The sequence below is a fragment of the Balaenoptera ricei genome, chromosome 7, assembly GCF_028023285.1.
Source record: "Balaenoptera ricei isolate mBalRic1 chromosome 7, mBalRic1.hap2, whole genome shotgun sequence".
Lineage (NCBI taxonomy): Eukaryota > Metazoa > Chordata > Mammalia > Artiodactyla > Balaenopteridae > Balaenoptera > Balaenoptera ricei.
The window spans coordinates 54,420,546-54,447,070 of record NC_082645.1 but is presented as its reverse complement, the minus strand read 5'-3'; positions in this window follow the sequence as shown (position 1 = coordinate 54,447,070).

Genomic DNA, 26,525 nt, shown 5'->3' with positions numbered 1-26,525 from the left:
ACAAAGGATTAATCTCCAAAATATACAAGCAGCTCATGCAGCTCAATATCAAAAGAAAAAAAAAACCCAATCTAAAAATGAATATGATATGAATAGACATTTCTCCAAAGAAGATATACAGATTGCCAACAAACACATGAAAGGATGCTCAACATCACTAATCATTAGAGAAATGCAAATCAAAAACTACAATGAGTTATCACCTCACACCGGTCAGAATGGCCATCACCAAAAAATCTGCAAACAATAAATGCTGGAGAGGGTGTGGAGAAAAGGGAACCCTCTTGCGCTGTTGGTGGGAATGTAAATTGATACAGCCACTATGGAGAACAGTATGGAGCTTCCTTAAAAAACTAAAAATAGAACTACCATATGACTCAGCAATCCCACTACTGGCCATATACCCTGAGAAAACCATAATTCAAAAGGACACATGTACCCCAATGTTCATTGCAGCACTATTTACAATAGCCAGGACATGGAAACAACCTAAATGTCCAATAATAGATGAATGGATAAAGAAGATGTGGTACATATATACAATGGAATATTAGCCATAATTAAGAGGACAATTTAAATATGAAAGTAAAGCCAACAACAAGAGAGTCCAATTGGAGACTGCAAGGATACTTACAAAAATAGCTAAATTTATAAGTACAATATGAACAATAAACAAGAGATTTGAAAATGCTGAAAATTAAATCCACTAAATAAAAGAGAAACTCAAAAAAATTCCACAGATTTAAGAGCAAGGAGAAAATGAGATAGAAATGATTATTAAAAATATAAAAAATTGGGCTTCCCTGGTGGCGCAGTGGTTGAGAATCTGCCTGCTAATGCAGGGCACACGGGTTCGAGCCCTGGTCTGGGAAGATCCCACATGCCGCGGAGCAACTGGGCCTGTGAGCCACAACTACTGAGCCTGCGCATCTGGAGCCTGTGCTCCGCAACAAGAGAGGCCGCGATAGTGAGAGGCCCGCGCACCGCGATGAAGAGTGGTCCCGCTTGCCACAACTAGAGAAAGCCCTTGCACAGAAACGAAGACCCAACACAGCCATAAAAATAAATAAATTTAAAACAAAAAACAAAAAACTAATTTGCTTACATTTAAAAAATATATATATATATAAAAAATGTGTAAGACAAAAGCCCAGAAGATGATATAATTAAAGCTAGCAATTTAGAAGGAGAAACTAAAGCAAACATGGTAGTTGCAACAATTTCTAATCTCAAGAAAGAATGAGAATTTTATATCAAAAAGAGTCTGTACATCAAAAGGGACCAGCAAATAACACATACAGTAATGAAAATAAACCCAAATTTAGACATATTCTGTTAGGCTAGAGAAGGTTAAAAGATACAGATACAAATCTTTCAAATTTCTGGTAGGAAAAAATGGTTAATTTGCAAGAAGAGGAAAAACACTAGCAAAATTCTGGCTGTATCTTATCTTCCCCATATTAGATGTCAGAGAATAAAAGAACAAGATATTATAGAGGAAAATATTTGTATACCAACTGAAATTGTCATGCCTATATGAGAAACAGTCTCACACATCGAGAGGTAAGAAATATATCATCAATGTATCCTTCATGAAAAGATGATTTTAAGATATACTTCAGCTCTACAGAAGCTGATGCGAAAAAAATGGCAAAACTGTGTATAAAAGAACTCTCAGTTAGGACATACAGTTAAACCATAGGGCTATATGTAAATCATTATATGTATATCCATGTCAACATGGATATAAAACAATACACTTATTAAGAACATTTCTGTAAATTTGTATAAAATACCAGATTACCTTTAAAAAAAACTAGGAAATAGTTGTACAGGGAAGGAAAAATTAATATTTTTATCATACAGGGAAGTAACTAATAGATACTGTTTCATTCATGACGCTGGCAATTTCTTTTAAAATAATGGAATGAAAACAAGGCCATGTATGCATTCCAAACAACTAGAAAAAAAACAAGAGAGAGAAAAAAAGAAAAAAGTAAAAATGATAGCTGATACAGTCCAATAGACAAATCAGGAAAAATAATAAAGAAGAAGAGTAGAAACCACAAAACAAGTTATCAGAAGAAAGACCAAATATACCTAAAACTTATGATAATAAATTGTAAATTGGTTTATTCATATTAAATAACAAAAAGTACCAAATTAGATCACAAAGCAAAAGTTGGACAGATGCTGTTTATTTAAAAGACGCATAGAAGAAATTGCCAAAATTAAAACTAAAAAATAGGCAAAAATATATCAGGTAAATACAAACAAAAATGTAGGTTTTACAATGTTATTTGAGACAAAATATATTTCAAGGCAAAAATAACTTAAATGGATATATAAGGTAATTTTATATTTATAAAGGTAAATCTTCCAATAAAGTTATACTAGTCATAAATTTGTAAAGTTAATAGTAGTACGTTATTTTGCAGAACTGTTAGAAATTCAACATAATTCAACACAATTGTAGAAGACATCAATTCATTTCTCAGTTTTTGAGAGATCAAGTATAAAAGCAAGATAAAGGCATTGAAGATTTGAATAAAATAATTATTACTGTTATTTTAATAACTAGGTACCAAAGCTTGTACTGTACAGAGAAAAATTTTTTATAATTTCCTAAACTGATCAGTTGCACAGCAACAAAGCAACAAAAAACAAACAAGCAACTATACAAGCCGAAATATCTGACCTTAACGAACTCTAGAAGGTAGAATTTGTGGACCTAACCCACATTCCTTGACTACAGTACATTAAACTTATAAAACTTATTTTAAAATTTATAAATAGTTAAAATCCTCTATGAAATGTTTATCATGTATGAAAATGAAATTGTCAAAATAGTATAAGAAGTAGAAAACTTGACCAGGCAAATTGTAAAGGAATTAATTGAAACACTATGTAAAACTACTTTAAAATAACAATTAAGGTGTTGTTTTACAGAAGAGTTACTGATAACCTCTAGAAAATAAATATTGACATTATCTAGAAACACTTTATTTCCACATTTTTAAATTGACTCAAAGCATAGAAAAACAGTAAATTACTCAAAAGATTTAAGAAACAAATATAACCTTGATAGTAAAACTTGACCAAAAATGCAATCTACAACCAACACCACTAATGAATACAGATATAAAAATCTTAAATAAAATTCATCAGCTACTTAATAACACACCAAAAAACAACATCAAAAATAGCAATTAAAAAATAATATAAGAAAATATATTCATGAACTATATTATGTCAGTGGATCAATAAAGAATATGAACTATATCCAGATGCTAAAATGGCATTTAATGTCTCACATTTACTTGTAAATTATTATAAATTCTTTTTGTCAGAGAAATAAACATTCTTACATGATAATGTCTATCTGTCTCAAATCAAAATTGCATCAATACAATTACATCACTATGGATACTGATGTCAATATATTTTAGTGATGAAATATTATAAATATTTATTTCAAAGTAAGGAAGAAGCTAGAAATTTTCACTATTAATTTTTGCCAGGATAATCTGCCAATAGTAATTAGAAGAAAACAATATTTAGAATTAAATAGAGCAACGATTGATTAGAAGTATTGGAAAAGAGTAGATATAATTATCATAATTATTTACAGACAAAATTATATACTTAGGCTAAAAGAAGCAACTGTAAAAATGGTAAAATTAGTAGGTTATATCTGTAATACAGGTATACCAACACATTTCACTGTATAAGATCATTCATCCAGAAGTTTAAATACTATCAAACAACTACACTTTGCAATTGGATGGCAAAGTGAGTATATAGGCCAAGAGGTCTGCAACTCAGATCCTATAAGGGCCATTTAGTAAATGCTTCAGGCTTTGTGGGTCATGTGGTCTCTGCTGCAACTATGCAACTCTGTCTTTGTAGCATGAAAAACAGCCATGGAAAATATATAAAGAAATAAGCATGGACATTCCAATAAAATTTTATTAATGGACACTAAACTTCAAATTTCATATCATTTTTACATATCACAAAATATTCTTCTTTATTTCCCAACTGTTTTAAACAAAAGAGGCTATAAAAGGCCATACTTTGCTGACCCTTGATATAGGTTATAAGTGGACTATCAGTGATATTACCACAAATCACTCAGATAAGTATTATGCGGATCAGACAGCACTGTCAGAGCCTATGTCACGTCGTGAAGAATTTCAGAAACTTCATGGGAGAAAGGTTTTTACTACTAGATATCAGTGGGAAGAAAATTTTGAATATAAGCGTTAGGAAAGGTAGATAGGAGACACTGAAAGGTTTAAAAAAAATAGTTGTCATCTTCTCTTCCAGTTTCTGTAGATGGAATAACGATAAATTCTGACACACCCCTATGCGAAGATCAACAAGAATTTCCCAGTAAATAAAGTTTTCATCTTTTTGTTTTAAAGTCACGATGCTTTTTTAAAAATTAAAATGTCAATTCAAAAAGACAGTGGGAATTCCTTGGCAGTCTAGTGGTTACGACTCTGTGCTTCCACTGCAGGGGGCACAGGTTCAATCCCCGGTTGGGGAACTAAGATCCCGCAAGCCACATGCCATGGCCAAAAAAATTAAAAATAAAATAAAATAAATAAATGTATATGTATATATAGACAGAGTGTGAATTTGGGGAGATAATAAGTTAAATGCATTTACTGATTTTACATTTACAAATATTTAGGGACTTAAGTAGTTTTTTTCACCTTTAATTCATCTGTTTTTGATCACTGAAAAAATAATCAGACAGCAAATATATTATTTCAATTAATTTGTATGATACACTTATATTAATAAAAAGTTTTCTTTGTGTACTGTAAAAAAGGCTGTCCTTCTCAGTTCCATTCTTCAAAAAAATTAAGATACTGAGTAACATCCTGAAGCATTCAGATATGCAGAGCATGTTCAGACTATTTGTAAATCCATATCTCTGTGTCTTATGTGTTTAGTTTTATTACCTATGAACTAAATTCTCCTGTCTTGTTTCTACTTATTCTATTTTTTTCTGTACTTAGTCTTGTTTATGGGATTTATATAGATACCAAATATATGAGATTATCTTTTAAAGCATATTAATTAATTTACTACCACATCTAAGTTCAACTATGGAGTCAAATTTCCTAGATTCAATTTTGGTTTACACATTTCTTATCTATGTGACCATCAAGTTATTTAAACTCTATGTGTTTCAGAATCCTCATATTTTAAATGTGGTCATAATAGTGCCTAACTCACAGGATCATTGTGAAAATAAAATAATCTGATTTATGTGAATTGTTTCACTAGTGCCTATATTATAGTAAATACAGCATACCTCATTTTATTATGCTTTGCTGTGTTGAGCTTCACAGATATTGCATTTTTTACAAAAATTGAATGTTTGTGGCAACCCTGTGTTGAACAAGTCTATTGACACCATTTTTCCAACAGCACTTTGTGCCACTGTGTCACATTTTGGTAATTCTTGCAATATTTCAAATTGTCTCCTTATTATTATATTTGTTAAGGTGATCTGTGATGAGAGATCTTTGATGTTATTATTGTAATTTTTAGGGGCACCAAGAACCACGCCGATATAGGATGATGAATTAAATCGATAAATGTTGCGTGTATTCTGACTGCTCCATCAATCGACGGTTCCCTGTCTCTCTCCCTCTCCTCAGGCCTCCTTATTCCCTGAGACACAACAATATCGAAATGAAGCCAGTTAATAACTCTACAATGGCTTCTAAGTGTTCAAGTGAAAGGAAGAATCACGTTTCTCACTTTAAACAAAAGCTAAAAATAAGTAAGCTTAGTGAGGAAGGCATGTTGATAGCCAGGACAGGCCAAAAGCTAGGCCTCTTGTGCCAACCAGCCAAGTCGCAAATGCAGAAGAAAAGTTCTTGAAGGAAATTAAAAGGTTTTTTTCCAGTGAATATCAAATGACAAGAAAGTGAAACAGCCTTATTTCTGATACGATGAAAGTTTTAGTGGTCTGAATAGATCAAACCAGTCACAATAGTCCCTTAAACCAAAGCCTAATCCAGAGCAAGGTCCTAACTCTCTTCAATTCTGTGAAGGCTGAGAGAGGTGAGAAACCTGCCAAAGAAAAGTCTGAAGCTAGCAAAGGTTGGTTCATGAGGTTTAAGGAAAGAAGCTATAATCACAACATCAAATTACAAGGTGAAGCAGAAAGTTATCCCGAAGATCTAGCTAAGATTATTAATGAAGGTGGCTACACTAAACAACAGATTTTCAAAGTGGACGAAACAGCCTTCTGTTGGAAGAAGAGGACATCTAAGACTTTCATAGTTAGAGAAGAGAAGTCAATGCCTGGCTTCAAAGCTTCAAAGGACAGGCTGACTCTCTTGTTACGGGCTAATGCAGCTGGTGACTTTAAGCCAACGCTCATTCACCATTTAAAAAATTCTAGGGCCCTTAAAAATTATGCTAAATTTACTGTCTGTGCTCCAGAAATGGAACAACAAAGCCTGGATGACAGCGTATCTGCTTACAACATGGTTTACTGAATATTTTAAGTCCACTTTTGAGAATTACTGCTCAGCAAAAAAGATTTTCAAAATATTACTGCTCTTTGACAATGTATCTGGTGACCCAGGAGCTCTGATGGAGATATACAATGAGATTAATGTTGTTTTCATGCCTGCTAACACAAAATCCATTCTGCAGCCTATGGCTCAAGGAGTAATTTAGACTTTCAAGTCGTATTATTTAAGAAATACATTTTGTAAGGCTACAGCTTCCATAGATAGTGATTCTTTTGATGGATCTGAGCAAAGTAAATTGAAAACCTGGAAAGGATTCACTATTCTAGATGCCATTAAGAATATTCCTGATTCATGGGAAGAGGCCAAAATATCAACATAACCAAGAGTTTGGAAGAAGTTGATTTCACGCCACATGATGACTTGGAGGGATTCAACACTTCAGTGGAGAAAATAACTGCTGATGTGGTGAAAATAGCCAGAGAACTAGAAATAAAAGTGGAGCTTGAAGATGTGACTGCATTGCGTCAGTCTCATGATAAAACTTTAGTGGACGAGGAGTTGCTTCTTATGGATGAGCAAAGAAAGTGGTTGCTTGAGATGGAATTTACTCCTGGTAAAGATGTTATGAAGACTGTTGCAATGACAACAAAGGATTTAGAGAATCACATAAACTTAATTGATAAAGCAGCAACAAGATTTGAAAGGACTGACTCCCATTTTGAAAGAAGTTCTACTGTGAGTAAAAAGCTATCACACAGCATTGCCTACTACAGAGAAGTCAGCTGTGAAAGGAAGAGTCAATCAATGTGGCAAACTTGTCTCTATTTTTAAAAATTGCCACAGGCACCCCAGCCTTCAGCAACAACCACCCTGATCAGTCAGCAGCCATTAATACTGAGGCAAGACCTAAACCAGCAAAAACATTTTGACTCACTGAAGGCTCAGATGATGGTTAGCATTCTTTAGCAATAAAGTAGCTTTTAATTAAGTTATGTACATTTTTTAGACATAATGCTATTGTACACTTAGTAGAATGCAATGTAGTGTAAGTCTAACTTTTAAGTGCACTGGGAAACCAAAAAATTCATGTGACTTCCTTACGGCAATGTTCACTTTATTGTGGTGGTCTGGAACCGAAGTCACAATATCTCTAAGGTATGCCTGTGTTCTTGACAGAATAATAGATGGCATAAGAGAATTTAATTGAAGAGATTAAAACAAAAAATGACTATTCACAAAGGCATGTTAGGGTTAAGGAAAACCAACAAAAGCAATGGTCACCACCCCAGGGCTAGTGGCAGGAGGAAGCAAGGGAAGGAAGTGATTCCTGCAATCAAGAGGGAGTAGGGGCCTCTTGGCAAGAGCTATGGCCTTCATATTCTACCATGGCAATCTGACAGGGAGATATGTGAGAAATAAACACCTTAACTTCATTTTCTTCCAACTCTCCAATCCCTGCTGGTGCCCATCTTTGGCCATCCCCGCCAGAAGCCACAGGCCAAGTGTGCCTCTTGAAACAGTGCCAACAAAGAACCTCCCAGGTCTCAAAGCATGGTTTAGAAGAGTAGAGGAAAAAATGATATGTATCCAACACAGCAACTATCCCATCATCATTTTTCAAGCCATCTTTTTTGTTTAGAAGTGTGACTATGACTTATCATTACCATGTCTATTTGCCACTGCAAACCACAAATGCCCCAAATTTACTTCTTGACAATAAGAAAGTCAAATATGAATAACCCAACCTATGCCTTCAGTTCACCTGATAGCCATTGATAAAGTTGAAAATTAGTCTTCCTTTGTCTATAAAGTTGACAACATGCTTCTCAAATTAGCCCTTAAAGAATAAATAGCAGATGCTCACTGGTAATATTTGATGTATTCCCCTCCTTTAAATCATCAAAAATTGACTCACATAGAAAAAAAATACAGGTTATTAGCATTAAGGATTCTAATTTACTGAATGCCCTAGTCATTTCATACTTAATAACAAAGTGTATTCGTTTACTATGGCTGCTGTAACAAATTACCACAAACTTGGTGGCTTGAAACAACATAAATTTACACCTTTACTGTTCTAAAGGTCAGAAGTCAGATATGAGTTTTACCTGGCTGACACCAAGGTGTTGGGAGGGCCACACTTTCTCCAGAGGTTTTTCCAGATCCTGGAGGCCACCTACATTCCTGGTTCTATGAACTCTACCTTGCATTATTCCCACATCTCCTACTTCTTCTGTACGCAAATCTCCCTTTGCCTCCGTCTTATAAGAACTCTTGTGATTATATTTAGGGCCCATCCAGAAAATTCAGGATAATCTTCCCATCTCAGGATCCTTAATTTAATCACATCTGCAATCCCTTTTGCCATATAAGGTAACATTTATAGAATCCTGAGATTAGGACATGGATATCTTTGGAGTCATTATACAGTGTACCATAAAAGGCTATGAAAGTTCTTAGCTTACGAACTGAAAATCACATGCTAGAAGCCATGGACTTTTCAAGTTGTCTCTCTCTCTCTCCTTTTAATCTGCCCCCTTTTCTCCAGGAACCACTAAGTGTAAAAATAACATATTAATTTATATTATAACTCAAAAAATGCATTAGAGAAGTTAATCTCTCTATTCAATCTAGATCAATTTTCATTTGCTAAGCTATGAGGTCATGGATTAATTTATGCAATGCAAGGTAAGAGAATCACTGGGGTGGAAGACACCAAATATTTCAACACATGCAGCACTTTGCATAAAATTCCTGAGACAAAATGTCATGCTTTCTTTGAAAATCTAAATGTAAAAATACACATCCCATTGGCTTTTTCCTTTTATTCTTATTATTGTTATAGCTTGTTCTATTTTGTTTTCTGCTACCCCCTTCCAGAATTACTAATGTTCCACTGATTCTTACCATCTATATATTGGAACATCCCAGTATGTGTCCTTTCTTATGCTATGTCTGTAAACAACCCTATACCTAGCCAATACATTCCCTTTTTTCCCCTTGCTAACATTTTTGTTAGTCTTTTTCTGTTACTTGTTGTAAAGAACACTTGATTTGCTAAAAACACTGTCACAAAAACTAAGATGGTATTTCCTGAAATATAGCCTAAATCAACTCAAATCTTCTTAGAATGTTTCGAGTTGTATAAAATGTATTATATTGATTTATTAAATCATATTTTGTTTCATTTATAACTCTTTCTGGTCTTTAATAATGACCAGAATTTTTCTGAAGACTTAACCAAGGTCAGGAATCTGAGAAAGCAGAAGCTCATGGAAAAATGATGAACTACATGGAACCAGAGATTAAATTTATTGGCTGAACTTTAGCCAAGTGATCAAGGTTTCCATCATCAGTAACAAGTCATGCTGATAGCAGGCACCCCTCATGATGTGAGGAAGATCAATAATACACACGTCTGTCCTTAAACAGTAAACAATTTTACATGAGAGATGACCCAGGTGCACATATGTCTGGCTAATCCACATTATGACAAGTGTAAAGATAGCTGCAGGATGCAATGGAAGTACAGAAGAAAATGTGACGCTGTATGTGAAAACATCAGAGAGAGCATTATAAAGGAAGTGACATTTGAGTTAGATCTAATTAAGACAAAAGTTCACATATATCTTCTGAGGCATGGAATATTATAAATTTTTTTTTCACTGGAAACCCGGAATTTATTGAGGACAGAAATATATTCAGTAGAAATATTTTTCAGTATGATTAAGTGGGAAAACATACATTTTCTAATAGCAAGTTGGCATATTTATGTTAGAATTTTCTATAAATAAAGTAATAAAGACATATACTAGGCATTTAACAAAAACAAATACCTAAGCTGAGATTTAGAATACATGCATGAAGACACTGTAGGAGAGCTTAAACTGGGTAATTTCAATTAAATCCTACTGGTTTAATGAAGTCCCATCAGCATCACGTCAGCATAAGATGTCCCTTGTATTTCCCTTCTCCCACAACAGCAATAATTTGGCATATATCCACAAACAAAAGTACCTCTGTGGAAGCACCATATGCCAAAGACCCAGAATAGCTAAAACAACCCTGAGAAAGAAGAATAAAGCTGGAAAAATTACATCTCCTGATTTCAAACTATACTACAAAGCTACAATGGTCAAAACAGTATGACACTGGCATAAAAATACACGCTAGACCACTGTAACAGAATTGAGAGCCCAGAAATAAACTCTCACATATAAGGCCAACTAATATTTGACAAAGAAGCCAAGAACACTCAATGAGAAAAGGATAGTCTCTTCAATAAATAGTGCTGGGAAAACTGGATGATCACATGCAGAAGAAGATATTGAACCCCTATCTTACACCACACACAAAAATTAACTTGAAATGGACTGAAGAGTTAAACATAAGATCTGAAACTGTGGGCTTCCCTGGTGGCGCAGTGGTTAAGAATCTGCCTTCCAATGCAGGGGACACAGGTTCAAGCCCTGGTCCGGGGAGATCCCACATGCCGCAGAGCAACTAAGCCCGTGAGCCACAACTACTGAGCCTGCTCTCTAGAGCCTGCGAGCCACAACTACTGAAGCCAGTGTGCCTAGAGCCCATGCTCTGCAACAAGAGAAGCCACCGTAATGAGAAGCCTGCGCACCACAATGAAGATGAGCCCCTGCTTGCTGCAACTAGAGAAAGCCCGTGCGCAGCACCACAGACCCAATGCAGCCAAAAATAAATAAATAAAATAAATAAATTTTTAAAAAGATCTGAAACTGTAAAATTCCTAGAAAAAATAGGAAAAATCTTTCTGACATTCATCTTAGCAACAATTTTTAGGCAGTATGACACTAAAAGCACAAGCAACAAAAGCAAACATTAATAAGTGGGACTACATCAAACTAAAAAGCTTCTGCATAGCATGAGAAACAATCAACAAAATGAAACAGCAACCTTCAGAATGAGAGAAAGTATTTGCAAACCATATATTGGATAAAGGGTTAATATCCAAAATAATATAAAGAACACATACAATTCAATAGCGAAAAATCAAACAATCTGATTTTAAAATGTCAAAGGACATGAATAGGAATTTTTCCAAGGAAGACATCCAAATGGCCAACAGGTACATGAAAAGGTACTTGACATCACTGATCATCAGGGAAATGTAAATCAAAACCACAATGGGATAACACTCACACCTGTTAGAATAGCTATCATCAAAAAGACAAGAGATAAGTATAGGTGAGGATGTGGAGAAAAGGAACCCTCATGCACCATCCATGGGAATGTAAATTGGTGCAGCCACAATAGAAAACAGTATGGAGGTTCCTCAAACAACTAAAAATAGAACTATCATATAATCTAGCAATCCCACTTCTGGGTATATATCCAAGGACATGAAAACAGAATATTGTAGAGATATGTGCATTCGCTTGTTTATTGCAGCATTGTTCACAATAGCCAAGACACAGAAACAACCTAAGTGTCCATTAGTGAATGAATGGATAAAGGAGATGTTGCATATATCATATATATAATTGAATATTATTCAGCCATGAGAAAGAAGGAAACCCAGCCATCTGTGACAACATGAATGGCTTAGGGGATTCTGTTAAGTGAAGTAAGTCAGACAGAGAAAGACAAATACTGTATGATATCACTTATATGTGGAATCTAAAAAAGCCAAATTCTTAGAAACAGAGAGTAGAATGGTGGTTACCAGGGCCTGGAGGGTGAAGAAAATGGAGAGATGTTGGTCAAAGAGTATAAACTTCCATTTAGAAGATGAACAAGTTCTGGGGATCTAATGTACCGCATTGTAATTACAGTTAATAATAATGTATTATATAGTCAAAAATTGTTAAGGGAGTACATCTTAAATGTTCTCACCACAAAATAGTAATGGTAATTATGTGGCATGATGGAGGTGTTAGCTAACACTACATTAGTAATATTTTGCAATATATGTGTGTATCAAATCGACATGTTGTATAACTTAAAGTTACACAATGTTATATATCAATTATATCACAATAAGATGGGAAAAAATCCTGGTGGTTTATATAAATTAAGATAGTAAATAATTTTGTAACAGTTACAGAATTAAAAGGACAAAATATAAAGTCAATTTTCCTAACTTATTAAAAGAGCAAAATAAAATTAACTATATGTTATCCAAAGCTAAAGATTTGTTTCCACTGAAAACAAAAACAAAACATTCCCAATACATTTGACATTGCAACCATTACTTCTAGTCATCTCTAAACAAGGGAATATATTTAACTTTCTATGATATGGTCACTAAAGATTACACAGTGAGGGTACTGCAATAGTTGAGAAAGAATGGAGTCCTGGGCCAAACAACAGTTTTATCTCATCTGTAAAAATGAAACTTAAACTTTCCTCTTCAGGATTGTTGCAAGAATTAAAGGAATCCACGTGAAGAAAGTTCAGGACACATAGCATACACTGGATCATTATTAAATTTTGAGTATTTTCGGTCTATGATTAATCTAGTATGTTTTAAAAATGTCTTATGTGCCAGGCACTGGACTAGGTGCTTGAGAGATGGAAATGAAGATTAAGTTCCTGACTTTGAGAAGCTCACAATCTAGAACAATGGCAAATAAGCAGAGAATAAAGCCCCATGAGAAACATATTAAATGTTACATAAATCAGGAGAAGTCCATCAGCCAGTATTTATGGTATGTTTACTCTCCTGGAAGGCCTCATTTTATAACATTAATATACATTTCACTCTTATTGACATAAATACTGAATGAAAAATCAGGCAGATTGTTCTGGGCATTTGTGTGAATCAGCTCAATAAAAGTAAAAGAGGAAACACACTACCCTTTTAGCATGCTTAAAGGAATACAATTTAAGTTTCTAAGGTTCATTCATTTACTCAACAGTTACTATTTTTGTTACTTCTATATGTCAGCAACCATTCTGAGCACTTGTGATAAATTAGTGCACCAAACAGATAATAATCTTTGCCCATTTGGAGCTTACATTATTGACAAAGGAGATAGAAATTATACAGTGTGCTAGAAGTTGTAAGTTTTAAGAAGGGAAAGGAAGCAAGGAAAGGAAATGAAAGGAAAAAGAGTAAAGCAAAAAGTGAAAAAAAAAAGAAAGTGCAGCAGAGTATGGAGGATCAGAAGAATGGAGTAGGGGAAGGGAGAAGAGATACTAAATTGTATAGTCAGAATAGGCATCATTTAGAGATGCCATTTGAGCACAGATGTGAAGCAGGTGAGGGAGTTAGTCATGCAAATATCTGAGGCAAAAGCCTTCCAGCAAGATAAACTTCCATAAAGATGTGAGTGTTCCTGCAATATTCAAGAAAGAGTAAACGTGAATAAGGGGAAGAGAAATTAGAGATGAGCTCAGAAAAATAATGGAATGGAGACCAGATTCAATCGGAAATTATAAGGTAGTTTTTACTCTGAGAGCAATTGGCATTCCTTAGAGGATTTTGAGCAGAGATGTGGCATAAGCTTACTCCTGTCTGCTGTGTTGAGAATAGAAGGAGAAGGAGTAGAAGAATAAAGTCCAGTTTGAAAAAAAAAATGGTTCTGAAGAACCTAAGGGCAGGACAGGAATAAAGACGCACACGTAGAGAATGGACTTGAGGACACGGGGAGGGGGAAGGGTAAGCTGGGACGAAGTGAGAGAGTGGCATGGACATATATACACTACCAAATGTAAAATAGATAGCTAGTGGGAAGCAGTCGCATAGCACAGGGAGATCAGCTTGGTGCTTTGTGACCACCTAGAGGGGTGGGATAGGGAAGGTGGGAGGGAGATGCAAGAGGGAGGGGATATGGGGATATATGTATACATAGAGCTGACTCACTTTGCTATACAGCAGAAACTAAAACAACATTGTAAAGCAATTATACTCCAATAAAGATGTAAAAAAAATAAATTAAATAAAATAAAAAATAAAAATAAAAATCTTAAAAAAAAAAAAAAAGTCCAGTTTGAAGAAAGTAAGACAGAAATCCAGGAGAGATATGGTGATGGCTTGGACCAGGGTAGTAGCAGTGGAGATGCCAGGATGTAGTCAGTCTCTGGATATATTCTGAAGATGAAATCAACAGGAATTCCTTAGGGACTGGATATGGGATATGCGAGAAAGAGAATACTCAAAGGTAACCCTAAAGTTTTTAACCTGAGGATAAGTAAGACTGGCGTTACCTCCCTAAGAAGCAAGATAGGGAAGGCTGGCGGTAGAGCAGGTTGGTCAAGGAGAGGGAAGTTCAGAAACGTAGTTTAAGGCATGTTAACTTTGAGATATCCACGAAATATCCAAATCTATATGTCAAATATGCAGTGGGACACATAAGTTTTTAGTTCAGCAGAAAACTGGAGGTAAACATTTGGAAGTTATGATTATTTACATAGCGTTTAAAGCTGTGGGACTCAATGAATCACAAGAAAGTGATGAAGATAGAGAAAAAGAGAGAATCAGTGACTGAATCAGGAATACTCGCAAATAATGAACTTTGGAAAGGCAGAGTAAAAAGCAAAGTGATGTGGAGGAGTGAACAATGAGACGGGAAGAACCAAGATCATGTGCTGTCCTGGAATCCAAGGGAAAGAAGTGTATCAAGGGGAATGCAGTTATGCACTGTGTCTAATACTGCAATGTGACCAACTAAGACAAAGACTGAGAATGGACTATTGGACAAGGTGATGGTTATTGGATTCCTATCAAGAATTGTTTTGGTAAAATGGTGAGAGTGATAACTTGACTACAGTGGATTTAGAAGGGAATGGAAGAAGAAAAATGGACACAGAATTCAGAAACATTTTTGATAAGTATTTTTGCAAAGGGGAGGACAGAAATAGAGAAGTAGTTGATGAAGAAAAAAATTTTTAGTATAGGAGCAATAATGAAATGCTTGCATGATGATATAGTAAGGAGCTAAAATTACTGGTGTAGGGGAGAGAGAAAAAAATTGCTGAAGTGATGCCCTTGCATAGTGTAAGAAGGAATAGGATCTAGTGCACAGATGCAGGGATTATCTTAGGTAGAAGCAGGAATAGCGGATTTAAGGGAACAGGTGGGAAGTCAGAGTATGTGGGTGCAGAACTTGGTAGGGGGGTGCATTTAGTGATGAAAGTCTTGAAGGAAAAAATATCTTCTGATTGTTTCAAATTTCTTAGTAATGTAGGAAAAAAGACGTTGTCAACTGAGAGTGAAGATGAAGTAGGAAGTATTGGTGGTTTGAGGAGAGAAGAGAGGGTATGAAATCCAAGTCCGGGAAACTGGGACAGTGAGTGGTCCAGGGAATTGTGGTATGATTGCTAGGCAGCATCAAGGGCCCCCTTGAAGTGGGTGCTTGTATCCAGCTACATGGGTGCAGCATGGAGTAAGGGGAGAGTTGGATATAAATAGGATGGGGATTTTGCCAGACAATTATAAAAAGAGGGAGGGGGAGTTTGTTACGTGTGTACGTAAGGAGTGATTATTATGAATGACCATGGAATTTAATCGATTTAATAAAAGGAAAGAGGACATTAAATAAGTGAACAGTGAAAGTGTGATAAGATCAAGGAGTTGGGGTCCCGGTTGGGTTAAAGGATTGTTCAAGCTGGGGTTAAAGATGAAACAAGCCAGAAAGGTAAATGGTACAGGATGCATGCAGTAGAGATTATAGGCAGGTCATAGATACTGGCAAAGAAGAGATCTAAAATAAAACCACAGTGGTGAGGCCCTGAGGAAGGGTAAAGAACACAACCATTGGAGGAAAGGAATTTAAGAAGCTTAGAGACCTAAGTTGGTAATTAGGTTTGCATCTAGATAATGTGTTGAAAGGCTATCTGTAGGCAAACTGAAATTATCAAGATTTTAGGCAGAGGTCACGCTGGAGAGAGTGCCAGTGAGGATGGAGCTAATTTCCTATTTTCAAAGGATTATATACTTGTGCAAACTCCTAAGAAGATGTATATCCACATGTAGAAATATTTTGAATCAATATTTTATCCTGTTTTGGCTTTTAGTTTTGAATAGATTTATGATGCTAAAAAGAGAGAGAAAGAATAAAGCATACACAAAATAAAAACCTCTGAAGAACCTCACTTAGGATAAAGACTATTAATCTATATCCAGTCAGTACGGAGGCACAATGAAAAATACTTTTGTATAAATTGTAACATTTATACATCAAAGGTGAAATATTATCTCCTTGTCAGATGCAAACAGTGAAGAATATTTTATTTGTATTTTTAACCCACAAAAGAAATGCATGATTACTATTAAAAATGCAAACTGAATAAAGGAAAATAAAGTAAAAATAAATATCCTACATACCAATTTTCCCATACAAGTCTTCCCTCAGAATAACCACTGTAAAAAATACCTTGTATAGTCATCCAAAATAGTTCTAAATATATGTAAATATATACCTATATATATGAAATTACAACCCTTTTCTTTTCCTTTCTTTTTTTTCCACAGATGAGATAATGCCATACATATTGTTATGAAACCTGCTTTTTTCACTGCACAATATTGATCATTCACTTTACAGTCTTGACCATTTTTCCATATCAGTATATGAAAGTCTAAAATTATTTTTAATATCTATGGAATAATTATATAGTTGCACTACAACTGATTAAATGTGTTCCTCTTAATGGATATTTAGGTCATCCCCAGGTTTTGCTTTTTACAAACATTGCTGTAATGAATACCATGTGTGAGAATATCTATAAAACCAATTCTTAGAAGTAGAAATGTTGGATCAAAAGATAAGCATCTTTTAAATGTTGGTAAATACTGTCAAGTTTTCTTCCAAAAAGTGCTCATTTCTCTGCACTCTTACTAACACTGGGTACTAGTAAACTTTATAATCTTTATTAATATAATAATATAAAAGATGATTTCTTACAAAGACTATTTTGAGAAAAAAAAGTATAACAGGGGACCCATTCTCATTATATATTAAAATATATTGTAAAGTTTCATATTTAAGTAAAATTAAATAAATTAGTCATTGATATGGAATCAAATGCCCATGACAAGGCTCAAGACTAGATATTAAAACTAACATATAATAACAATGGTTTTTTAAAATAAAGATAAAAGTTATCTTACTGGAAAAGATTGTCATGGAACTACTGACTAATCATTAATTTAAAAAGTAGGATCCCCATACACCATATCAAGTGGGATTTATCCCAGGGATGCAGAGATAGTCCAATATCCACAAATCAATCATTGTCATACACCAAATAAACAAATGAGACTAAAGATAATATGACCATCTCAATAGATGCAGAAAAAGCTTTTCACAAAATTCAACATCCGTGATAAAATCTTTCAACAAAGTAGGTATAGAGGGAAAATATCTCAACGTAATAAGGACCATATATGACTAGTCCACAACTAACATCATACTCAAGGATGAAAAGTTGAAAGCATTTCCCTCTGAGATCAGGAAAAAGACAAGGATGCCCACTTTCACCACTAGCCACAGCAATTGGACAGGGAAAAAATAAATGGACTCCAAATTGGAAAGGAAAAGGTAAAACTATCACTGCTTGCAGATGACATAATACTATACACAGAAAATCCTAAAGATGTCACCAAAAAACTACTGGAACTCATTAATAAATTTAGTAAAGCTGCAGGATACAAAACTAATACACAGGGGCTTCCCTGGTGGCACAGTGGTTGGGAGTCCGCCTGCCAGTGCAGGGGACGCGGGTTCGAGCCCTGGTCTGGGAGGATCCAACATGCTGCAGAGCGGCTGGGCCCGTGGGCCACAACTACTGAGCCTGCGCATCTGGAGCCTGTGCTCCACAACAGGAGAGGCCGCGATAGTGAGAGGCCCGTGCACCGCGATGTGGAGTGGCCCCCGCTTGCCGCAACTAGAGAAAGCCCTTGTACAGAAACGAAGACCCAACACAGCCAAAAATAAATAAATAAATTAAAAAAAATTAATACACAGAAGTCTGTTGTGTTTCTATACACTAACAACAAAGTATCAGAAAAAGAAATTAAGAAAACAATCCCATTTACGATCACATCAAAAAGAATAAAACACCTAGAAATAAAACTAAGGAGGTAAAAGACCTGTACTCAGAAAACTATTCAATACTGATGAAAGAAACTGAAGACAGCACAGTTGGAAAGATATACCATGCTCATGGATTGAAAAAATTAATATTGTTAAAATGACCATAGTACCCAAAGGTGATCTATTGATTCAATGAAATCCTTTTCAAAATACCAATGTTATTTTTAACAGAACTAGAAAAAATACTCTAAAATTTGTAGGAAACACAAAAGCCCCCAAATAGTCAAAACATTCCTGAGAAAGAAGAACAAAGCTGGAATTATCATGTGCCCTGTTTTCAAACTATACTACAAAGCTACGATCATCAAAACAGTATGGTACTGGCAGAAAAACAGACACATAGATCAATGGAACAGAATACAGAGTCCAGGAATGAACCTACACTTATATGAGCAATTAGTCTATGATAAAGAAGACAAGAATATACAATGGGGGAAAAGACAATCTCTTCAAAAACTGGTGTTGTGAAAACTGGACAGCTACCTGCAAAGGAATAAAACTGAACTACTTTCACACACCATATATGAAAACAAACTCAAAATGGATTAAAGACTTAAATGGAGGACTTGAAACCATAAAACTTTTACAAGAAAACATAGTCAGTATGTTCTTTGACATCAGTCTTAGCAATATTTGGGGGGGTACGTCTCCTCTGGCAAGGGAAACAAAAGCAAAAATAAACAAATGAGACATAACATAAGACTAAAAAGCTGTTGCACAGTGAAGAAAACTATCAACAAAATGAAAAGGCTACTTGCTGAATGAAAGAAGATATTTGCAAATGACACATTCAGTAGGAGGTTAATATCAAAATATACAAAGAACTCCTACAACTAAACATCAAAAAAATCCAAACTACCCAATTAAAAAGTGGACAGAGGACCTGAATAGACATTTTTCTAAAGAAGACATACAGATGGCCAACAGGCACATGAAAAGATGCTCAACATCACTAATCAACAGGAAAATACAAATCAAAGCCAAAACAAGATGTCATCTCATACCTATCAGATGGGCTATTATCAAAAAGACAACAAATAACAAGTGTTGGTGAGGATGTGAAGAAAAGGGAACACTTGTGCATCATTGGTGAGAATCTAAATTGGTATAGCCACTATAGCAAACAGTACGGAGGTTCCTCAAATAACTAAAAATAAAACTACCATATGATCCAGCAATTTTATTTCTGGGAATCTATCCAAAGAAAACAAAAACACTAACTTGAAAAGATATGTGCACCCCTATGTTCACTACAGCATTATTCACAATAGCTAAAATATGGAAGCAACCTAGGTTTCACTCAATAGATGAATGGATAAAGAATATGTGCCATATATATACATATATACACACACACACACACATATATATATTACTAAGCCATATAAAGAATGAAATCTTGCCATTTGCAACAACATGGATGGACCTAGAGGGGTTTATGTTTAGTGAAATAAGTCAGACAGAGAAAGACAAATACTGTATGATTTCATTTATATGTGAAATCTTAAAAACAAAACAACTGAACAAACATAATTAAACAGAAACAGAGTCATAGATACAGAAAACAAGCAGGTGGTTGCCAGAGGGGCTGGGGGGAAGAGAGAAATAGGCAAGGGAGATTAAGAGGTATAAACTTTCAGTTACAAAATAAATGAGTCACAGGTATGAAACGTACAGCATGGGGAATATAGTCAATAATTATGTAATATCTTTGTATGGTGACAGATGGTAACTAGACTTATCATGGTGATCATTCTGAAATATACACAAATAACAAATCACTATGCTGTGTACCAGGAACGAAAATAGTGTTCTAGGTCAATTATACTTCAAAACCAACCAAAACAACAAATAAAAAAACTCAGAGAAAAAGAGATCAGATTTGTGGTTACCAGAGGTAGGGGGTGGAGGGAAGGGAAATTGGATAAAGTAGTCAAAAGGTACGAACTTCCAGTTATAAGATAAATAAGTACTAGAGGTGTGATGTACAACCTGATAAATATAATTAACACAGATGTACCTTATAGATTAAAGTTGTTAAGAAGGTAAATTCTAAGAATTTTAATCCCAAGGAAAAAACTTTATTTCTATTTTTAAATTTTGTATCTATATCAGATGATAGAGGTTCTTTAAACTTACTGTGGTAATCACTGAATGATGTATGTAAGTCAAATCATTATGCTGTACACCTTAAACTTATACTGTGCTGTAAGTCAATTATATCTCAATAAAACTGAAAGAAAAATATAAAGATTACGAAAGAACAAAAAGTTGGATCGCTAGCTCACACTATTTATTGTCATAAGACACTAGATAAGCCGAAACTTAAAAAAAAAAACAAAACACTTAAAATGCTGAATATTTATATAACCTTCAGATGAGTAGTCTTTCTGTTACTCAACTATGGGAGAGCATCAAAATTTTACACATATATAAATAATGTGTAATATAAGTAAGTATATATATAACATATATAAATAAAGCATATGTATAACTTCTGCATATATAAAATATTAAAAGACACTACAGAGGGGCGGAGTCAAGATGGCAGAGTAGGAGGACATGGAGTTCACGTCTCCTCACAACTAGGGCACCTACTAGGTGCTGGTGGGGGACCTCGGACACCTCAGGGGAAGGGAGGAATCCCCGTGAGACCAGGTCCTCATCTCAGCACCATGACCTGGCTTCACCCAACTGCCTGCAAACTCCAGTGCTGGATGCCTCAGGCCAAACAACCAGCAAGACAGGAACACAGCCCCACTCACCAAAAAAATTAGATGACAAAAAAATATGTTACAGGCAAAGGAGCAAGATAAAAACCTACAAGACTAAATATATGAAGAGGAAATAGGCAACCTACCTGAAAAAGAATGCAGAGTAATGACAGTAAAGATGATCCAAAATCTCAGAAAGAGAATGGAGGCATGGACAGACAAAATACAAGAAATGTTTAACAAGGATCTAGAAGAACTAAAGAACACACAAACAGTGATGAACAACACAATAACTGAAATGAAAAATACACTAAAAGGAATCAATAGCAGAATAACTGAGGCAGAAGAACAAATAAGTGAGCTGGAAGACAGAATGGGGAAATAACTGCCACAGAGCAGAATGAAAAAAAAGAATGAAAAGAAATGAGGACAGTCTCAGAGACCTCTGGGACAACACTAAACAAACCAACATTCAAATTATAGGGGTCCCAGAAGAAAAAGAGAAAAAGAAAGGGTCTGAGAAAATATTTGAAGAGATTATAGACGAAAACTTCCCTAACATGGAAAAGGAAATAGCCACCCAAGTCCAGGAAGTGCAGAGTCCCATACAGGATAAACCCAAGGAGAAACATGCAAAGACACATATTAATCAAACTAACAAAAAATAAATTCAAAGAAAAAATATTAAAAGCATCAAGGGAAAAGCAAAAAATAACATACAAGGGAATCCCCATAAGGTTATCAGCTGATTTTTCAGCAGAAACTCCACAGGCCAGAAGCGAGTGGCAGGATATATTTAACGTAATGAAAGGGGAAAACCTATAACCAAGATTACTCTACCTAGCAAGAATTTCATTCAGATTCAATAGAGAAATCAAAAGCTTTACAGACAAGCAAAAGCTAAGAGAATTCAGCACCACCAAACCAGCTTTACAACAAACGATAAACGAACTTCTCTCAGCAGGAAACACAAGAGAAGGAAAAGACCTACAATAACAAACCCAAAACAATAAAGAAAATGGTAATAGTAACATACATATCGATAATTACCTTAAATGTAAATGGATTAAATGCTCCAACCAAAAGGCACAGACTGGTTGAAAGGATACAAAAAGAAGACCCATATATATGCTGTCTACAAGAGACCCACTTCAGTCCTAGAGACACATAGATACTGAAAGTGAGGGGATGGAAAAAGATATTCCATGCAAATGAAAATCAAAAGAAAGCTGGAGTAGCGATACTCATATCAGATAAACCAGACTTTAAAATAAAGACTGTTGCAAGAGACAAGGAGGGACACTACATAATGATCAAGGGATCAATCCTAGAAGAAGATATAACAATTATAAATATTTATGCACCCAACATAGGAGCACCTCAATACATAAGGTGAATGCTAACAGCCATAAAAGGGGAAATTGATAGTAACACAATAATAGTGGGAGGCTTTAACAGCCCACTTACACCACTGGACAGATCATCCAGACAGAAAATAAATAAGGAAACACAGCTTTAAATGACACAATACACCAGATAGATAGACTTAATTTATAGGACATTCCACCTGAAAGCAGCAGAACACACTTTCTTCTCAAGTACATACGGAATATTCTCTATTATAGATCACACATGGGGTCACAAATCAAGACTCAATAAATTTAGGAAAACTGAAATCGTATCAAGCATCTTTTCCAGCCACAACGCTATGAGATTAGAAATCAATTACAGGAAGAAAGCTGTAAAAACACACACACATGGAGGCTAAACAATACGCTACTAAATAACCAAAATATTACTGAAAAAATCAGAGGAAATCAAAACATACATAGAAATAAATGACAACTAAAACACGATGACCCAAAACCTATGGGATGCAGCAAAATAAGTGCAGAGAGGGAATTTTATAGCAATTCAATAGTACCTCAAGAAACAAGAAAATTCTCAAATAAATAACCTAAACTTACACATTAAGCAACTAGAGAAAGAAGAACAAACCAAATCCAAATTTAGAAGGAAATAAATCATAAAAATCAGAGGAGAAATAAATGAAATAGAAATGAAAATTACAATAGCAAAAATCAATGAAACTAAAAGCTGGTTCTTTGAGAAGATAAACAAAATTGATAAACCTTTAGCCAGACTCATCAAGAAAAAAAGGGAAAGGATTCAAATCAATGAAATTACAAATGAAAAGGAGAAATTACAACTGGCACTGCAGAAATACAAAGGATCATAAGAGACTACTACAAGCAGCTATATGCCAATAAAAAGGACAACCTGGAAGAAATGGACAAATTCTTAAAAAGGTACAACCTTCCAAGACTGAACCAGGAAGAAATGGAAAATATAACGAGACCTATCAAGTAATGCAATTGAAACTGTGATGAAAAATCTTCCAACAAACAAAAGCCCAGGACCAGATGGCTTCACAGGTGAATTCTATCAAACATTTAGAGAAGAACTAACACCTATCCTTCTCAAACTCTTCCAAAAAATTGCAGAGGAAGGAACACTTCCAAGGCTCATTCTACGAGGCCACCATCACCCTGATACCAAAACCAGACAAAGAAATCACAAAAAAAGAAAATTACAGACCCATCAGATGCAAAAATCCTCAACAAAATACTAGCAAACAGAATCCAACAACACATTAAAAGGATCATACACCATGATCAAGTGGCCTTTATCTCAGGGATGCAAGGATTCTTCAATATACACAAATCAATCAATGTAATATACCATATTAACAAATTAAAGAAGAAAAACCATATGATCATCTCAAAAGACGCAGAAAAAGCTTTTGACAATATTCAACAGCCATTTATCATAAAAACTCTCCAGAAAGTAGGCATAGAGGGAACTTACCTCAACATAATAAAGGCCATATACAACAAACTCACAGCAAACAATCTCAGTGGTGAAAAACTGAAAGCATTTCCTCTAAGATCAGGAATAAAACAAGGATGCCCACCTTCACTACTATTATTCAACATGGTTTTGGAAGTCCTAGCCATAGCAATCAGAGAAGAAAAAGAAATAAAAGGAATCCAAATTGGAAAAGAAGTAAAACTGTCACTGTTTGCAGATGACATGATACTGTACATAGAGAATCCTAAAGATGCTACCAGAAAACTACTAGAGCTAACCAATGAATTTGGTAAAGTTGCAGGATACAAAATTAATGCACAGGAATCTCTTGCATTCCTACACACTAACAATGAAGATCAGAAAGAGAAATTAAGGAAACAATCCCATTTACCACTGCAACAAAAAGAATAAAATACCTAGGAATAAACCTACCTAAGGAGACAAAAGACCTGTATGCAAAAAACTATAAGACACTGATGAAAGAAATCAAAGATTATACAAACAGATGGAGAGATACACCATGTTCATTGATCGGAAGAATCAACATTGTGAAAATGACTATACTACCCAAAGCAACCTACAGATTCAATGCAATCCCTGTCAAACTACCAATGGCATTTTTCCCAGAACTACAACAAAAAATTTCACAATTTGTATGGAAACACAAAAGACCCCGAATAGCCAATGCAATCTTGAGAAAGAAAAATGGAGCTGGAGGAATCAGGCTCCCTGACTTCAGACTATACTACACAGCTGCAGTAGTCAAGACAGTATGGTACTGGCACAAAAACAGAAATATAGATCAATGGTACAGGATAGAAAGCCCAGAGATAAACCCATGCATCTATGGTCACCTAATCTATGACAAAGGAGGCAAGAATATACAATGGAGAAAAGACAGGCTCTTCAGTAAGTGGTGCTGGGAAAACTGGACAGCTACATGTGAAAGAATGAAATTAGAACACTCCCTAACACCATACACAAAAATAAGCTCCAAATGGATTAAAGACCTAAATGTAAGACTAGACACCATAAAACTCTTAGAGGAAAACATAGGAAGAACACTCTTTGACATAAATCACAGTAAGCTCTTTTTTGATCCACCTCATAGCGTAATGAAAATAAAAACAACCATAAACAAATGGGACCTAATTAAACTTAAAAGCTTCTGCACAGCAAAGAAAACCATAAACAAGACAAAAAGACAACCCTCAGAATGGGAGAAAATATTTGCAAATGAAGCAACTGACAAAGGATTAATCTCCAAAATATACAAGGAGCTCATGCAGCTCAATATCAAAAACAAACAAACAAACAAGGACCCAATTAAAAAATGGGAAGAAGACCTAAATAGACATTTGTCCAAAGAAGACATACAGATGGCCAAGAGGTATAGGAAAAGATGCTCAACATCACTAATTATTAGAGAAATGCAAATCAAAACTACAATGAGGTATCACCTCACACCGGTCAGAATGGCCATCAAAAAATCTACAAACAATAAAGGCTGGAGAGGGTGTGGAGAAAAGGGAACCCTCTTGCACTGTTGGTGGGACTGTAAATTGATACAGCCACTATGCAGAACAGTATAGATGCCCTTTAAAAAACTAAAAATAGAACTACCTTATGACCCAGCAATCCCACTACTGGGCATATACCCTGAGAAAAACCATAATTCAAAATGATACATGTACCACAATGTTCATTGCAGCACTATTTACAATAGCCAGGGCATGGAAGCAACCTAAATGTCCATTGATGAATGGATAAAGATGTGGTACATAAATACAATGGAATATTACTCAGCCATAAAAAGGAATGAAATGGGGTCATTTATAGAGATGTGGATGGACCTAGAGTCTGTCATACAGAGTGAAGTAAGCCAGAAAGAGAAAAACAAATATTGTATATTAATGCATATATGTGGAATCTAGAAAAAATGGTACAGATGAAGCTATTGGCAGGGCACAAATAGAGATGCAGACGTAGAGAATGGACATGTGGACACAGGGGGAAAGGAGAATGAACTGGAAGATTGGGACTGACATATATACACTACCATGTGTAAAACAGATAGCTAGTGGGAACCTGCTGTATAGTGCAGGGACCTCAGCTTGGTGTTCTGTGATGACCTAGAAGGGTGGGATGGGGCGGGGGGTGATGGTGGGAGGGAGGTCCAAGGGAAGGGAGATATATGTATACAGCTGATTCACTTCGTTGTACAGCAGAAACTAACACAACATTGTAAAGCAACTATACCCCAATAAAAATAAATAAATAAAAGGCACTATGAATTGGAAAACAATTGCTATGACAGAGAATTTGTTTTTAAATGGTGTAGTTAAAACACATTAAAAATCGTC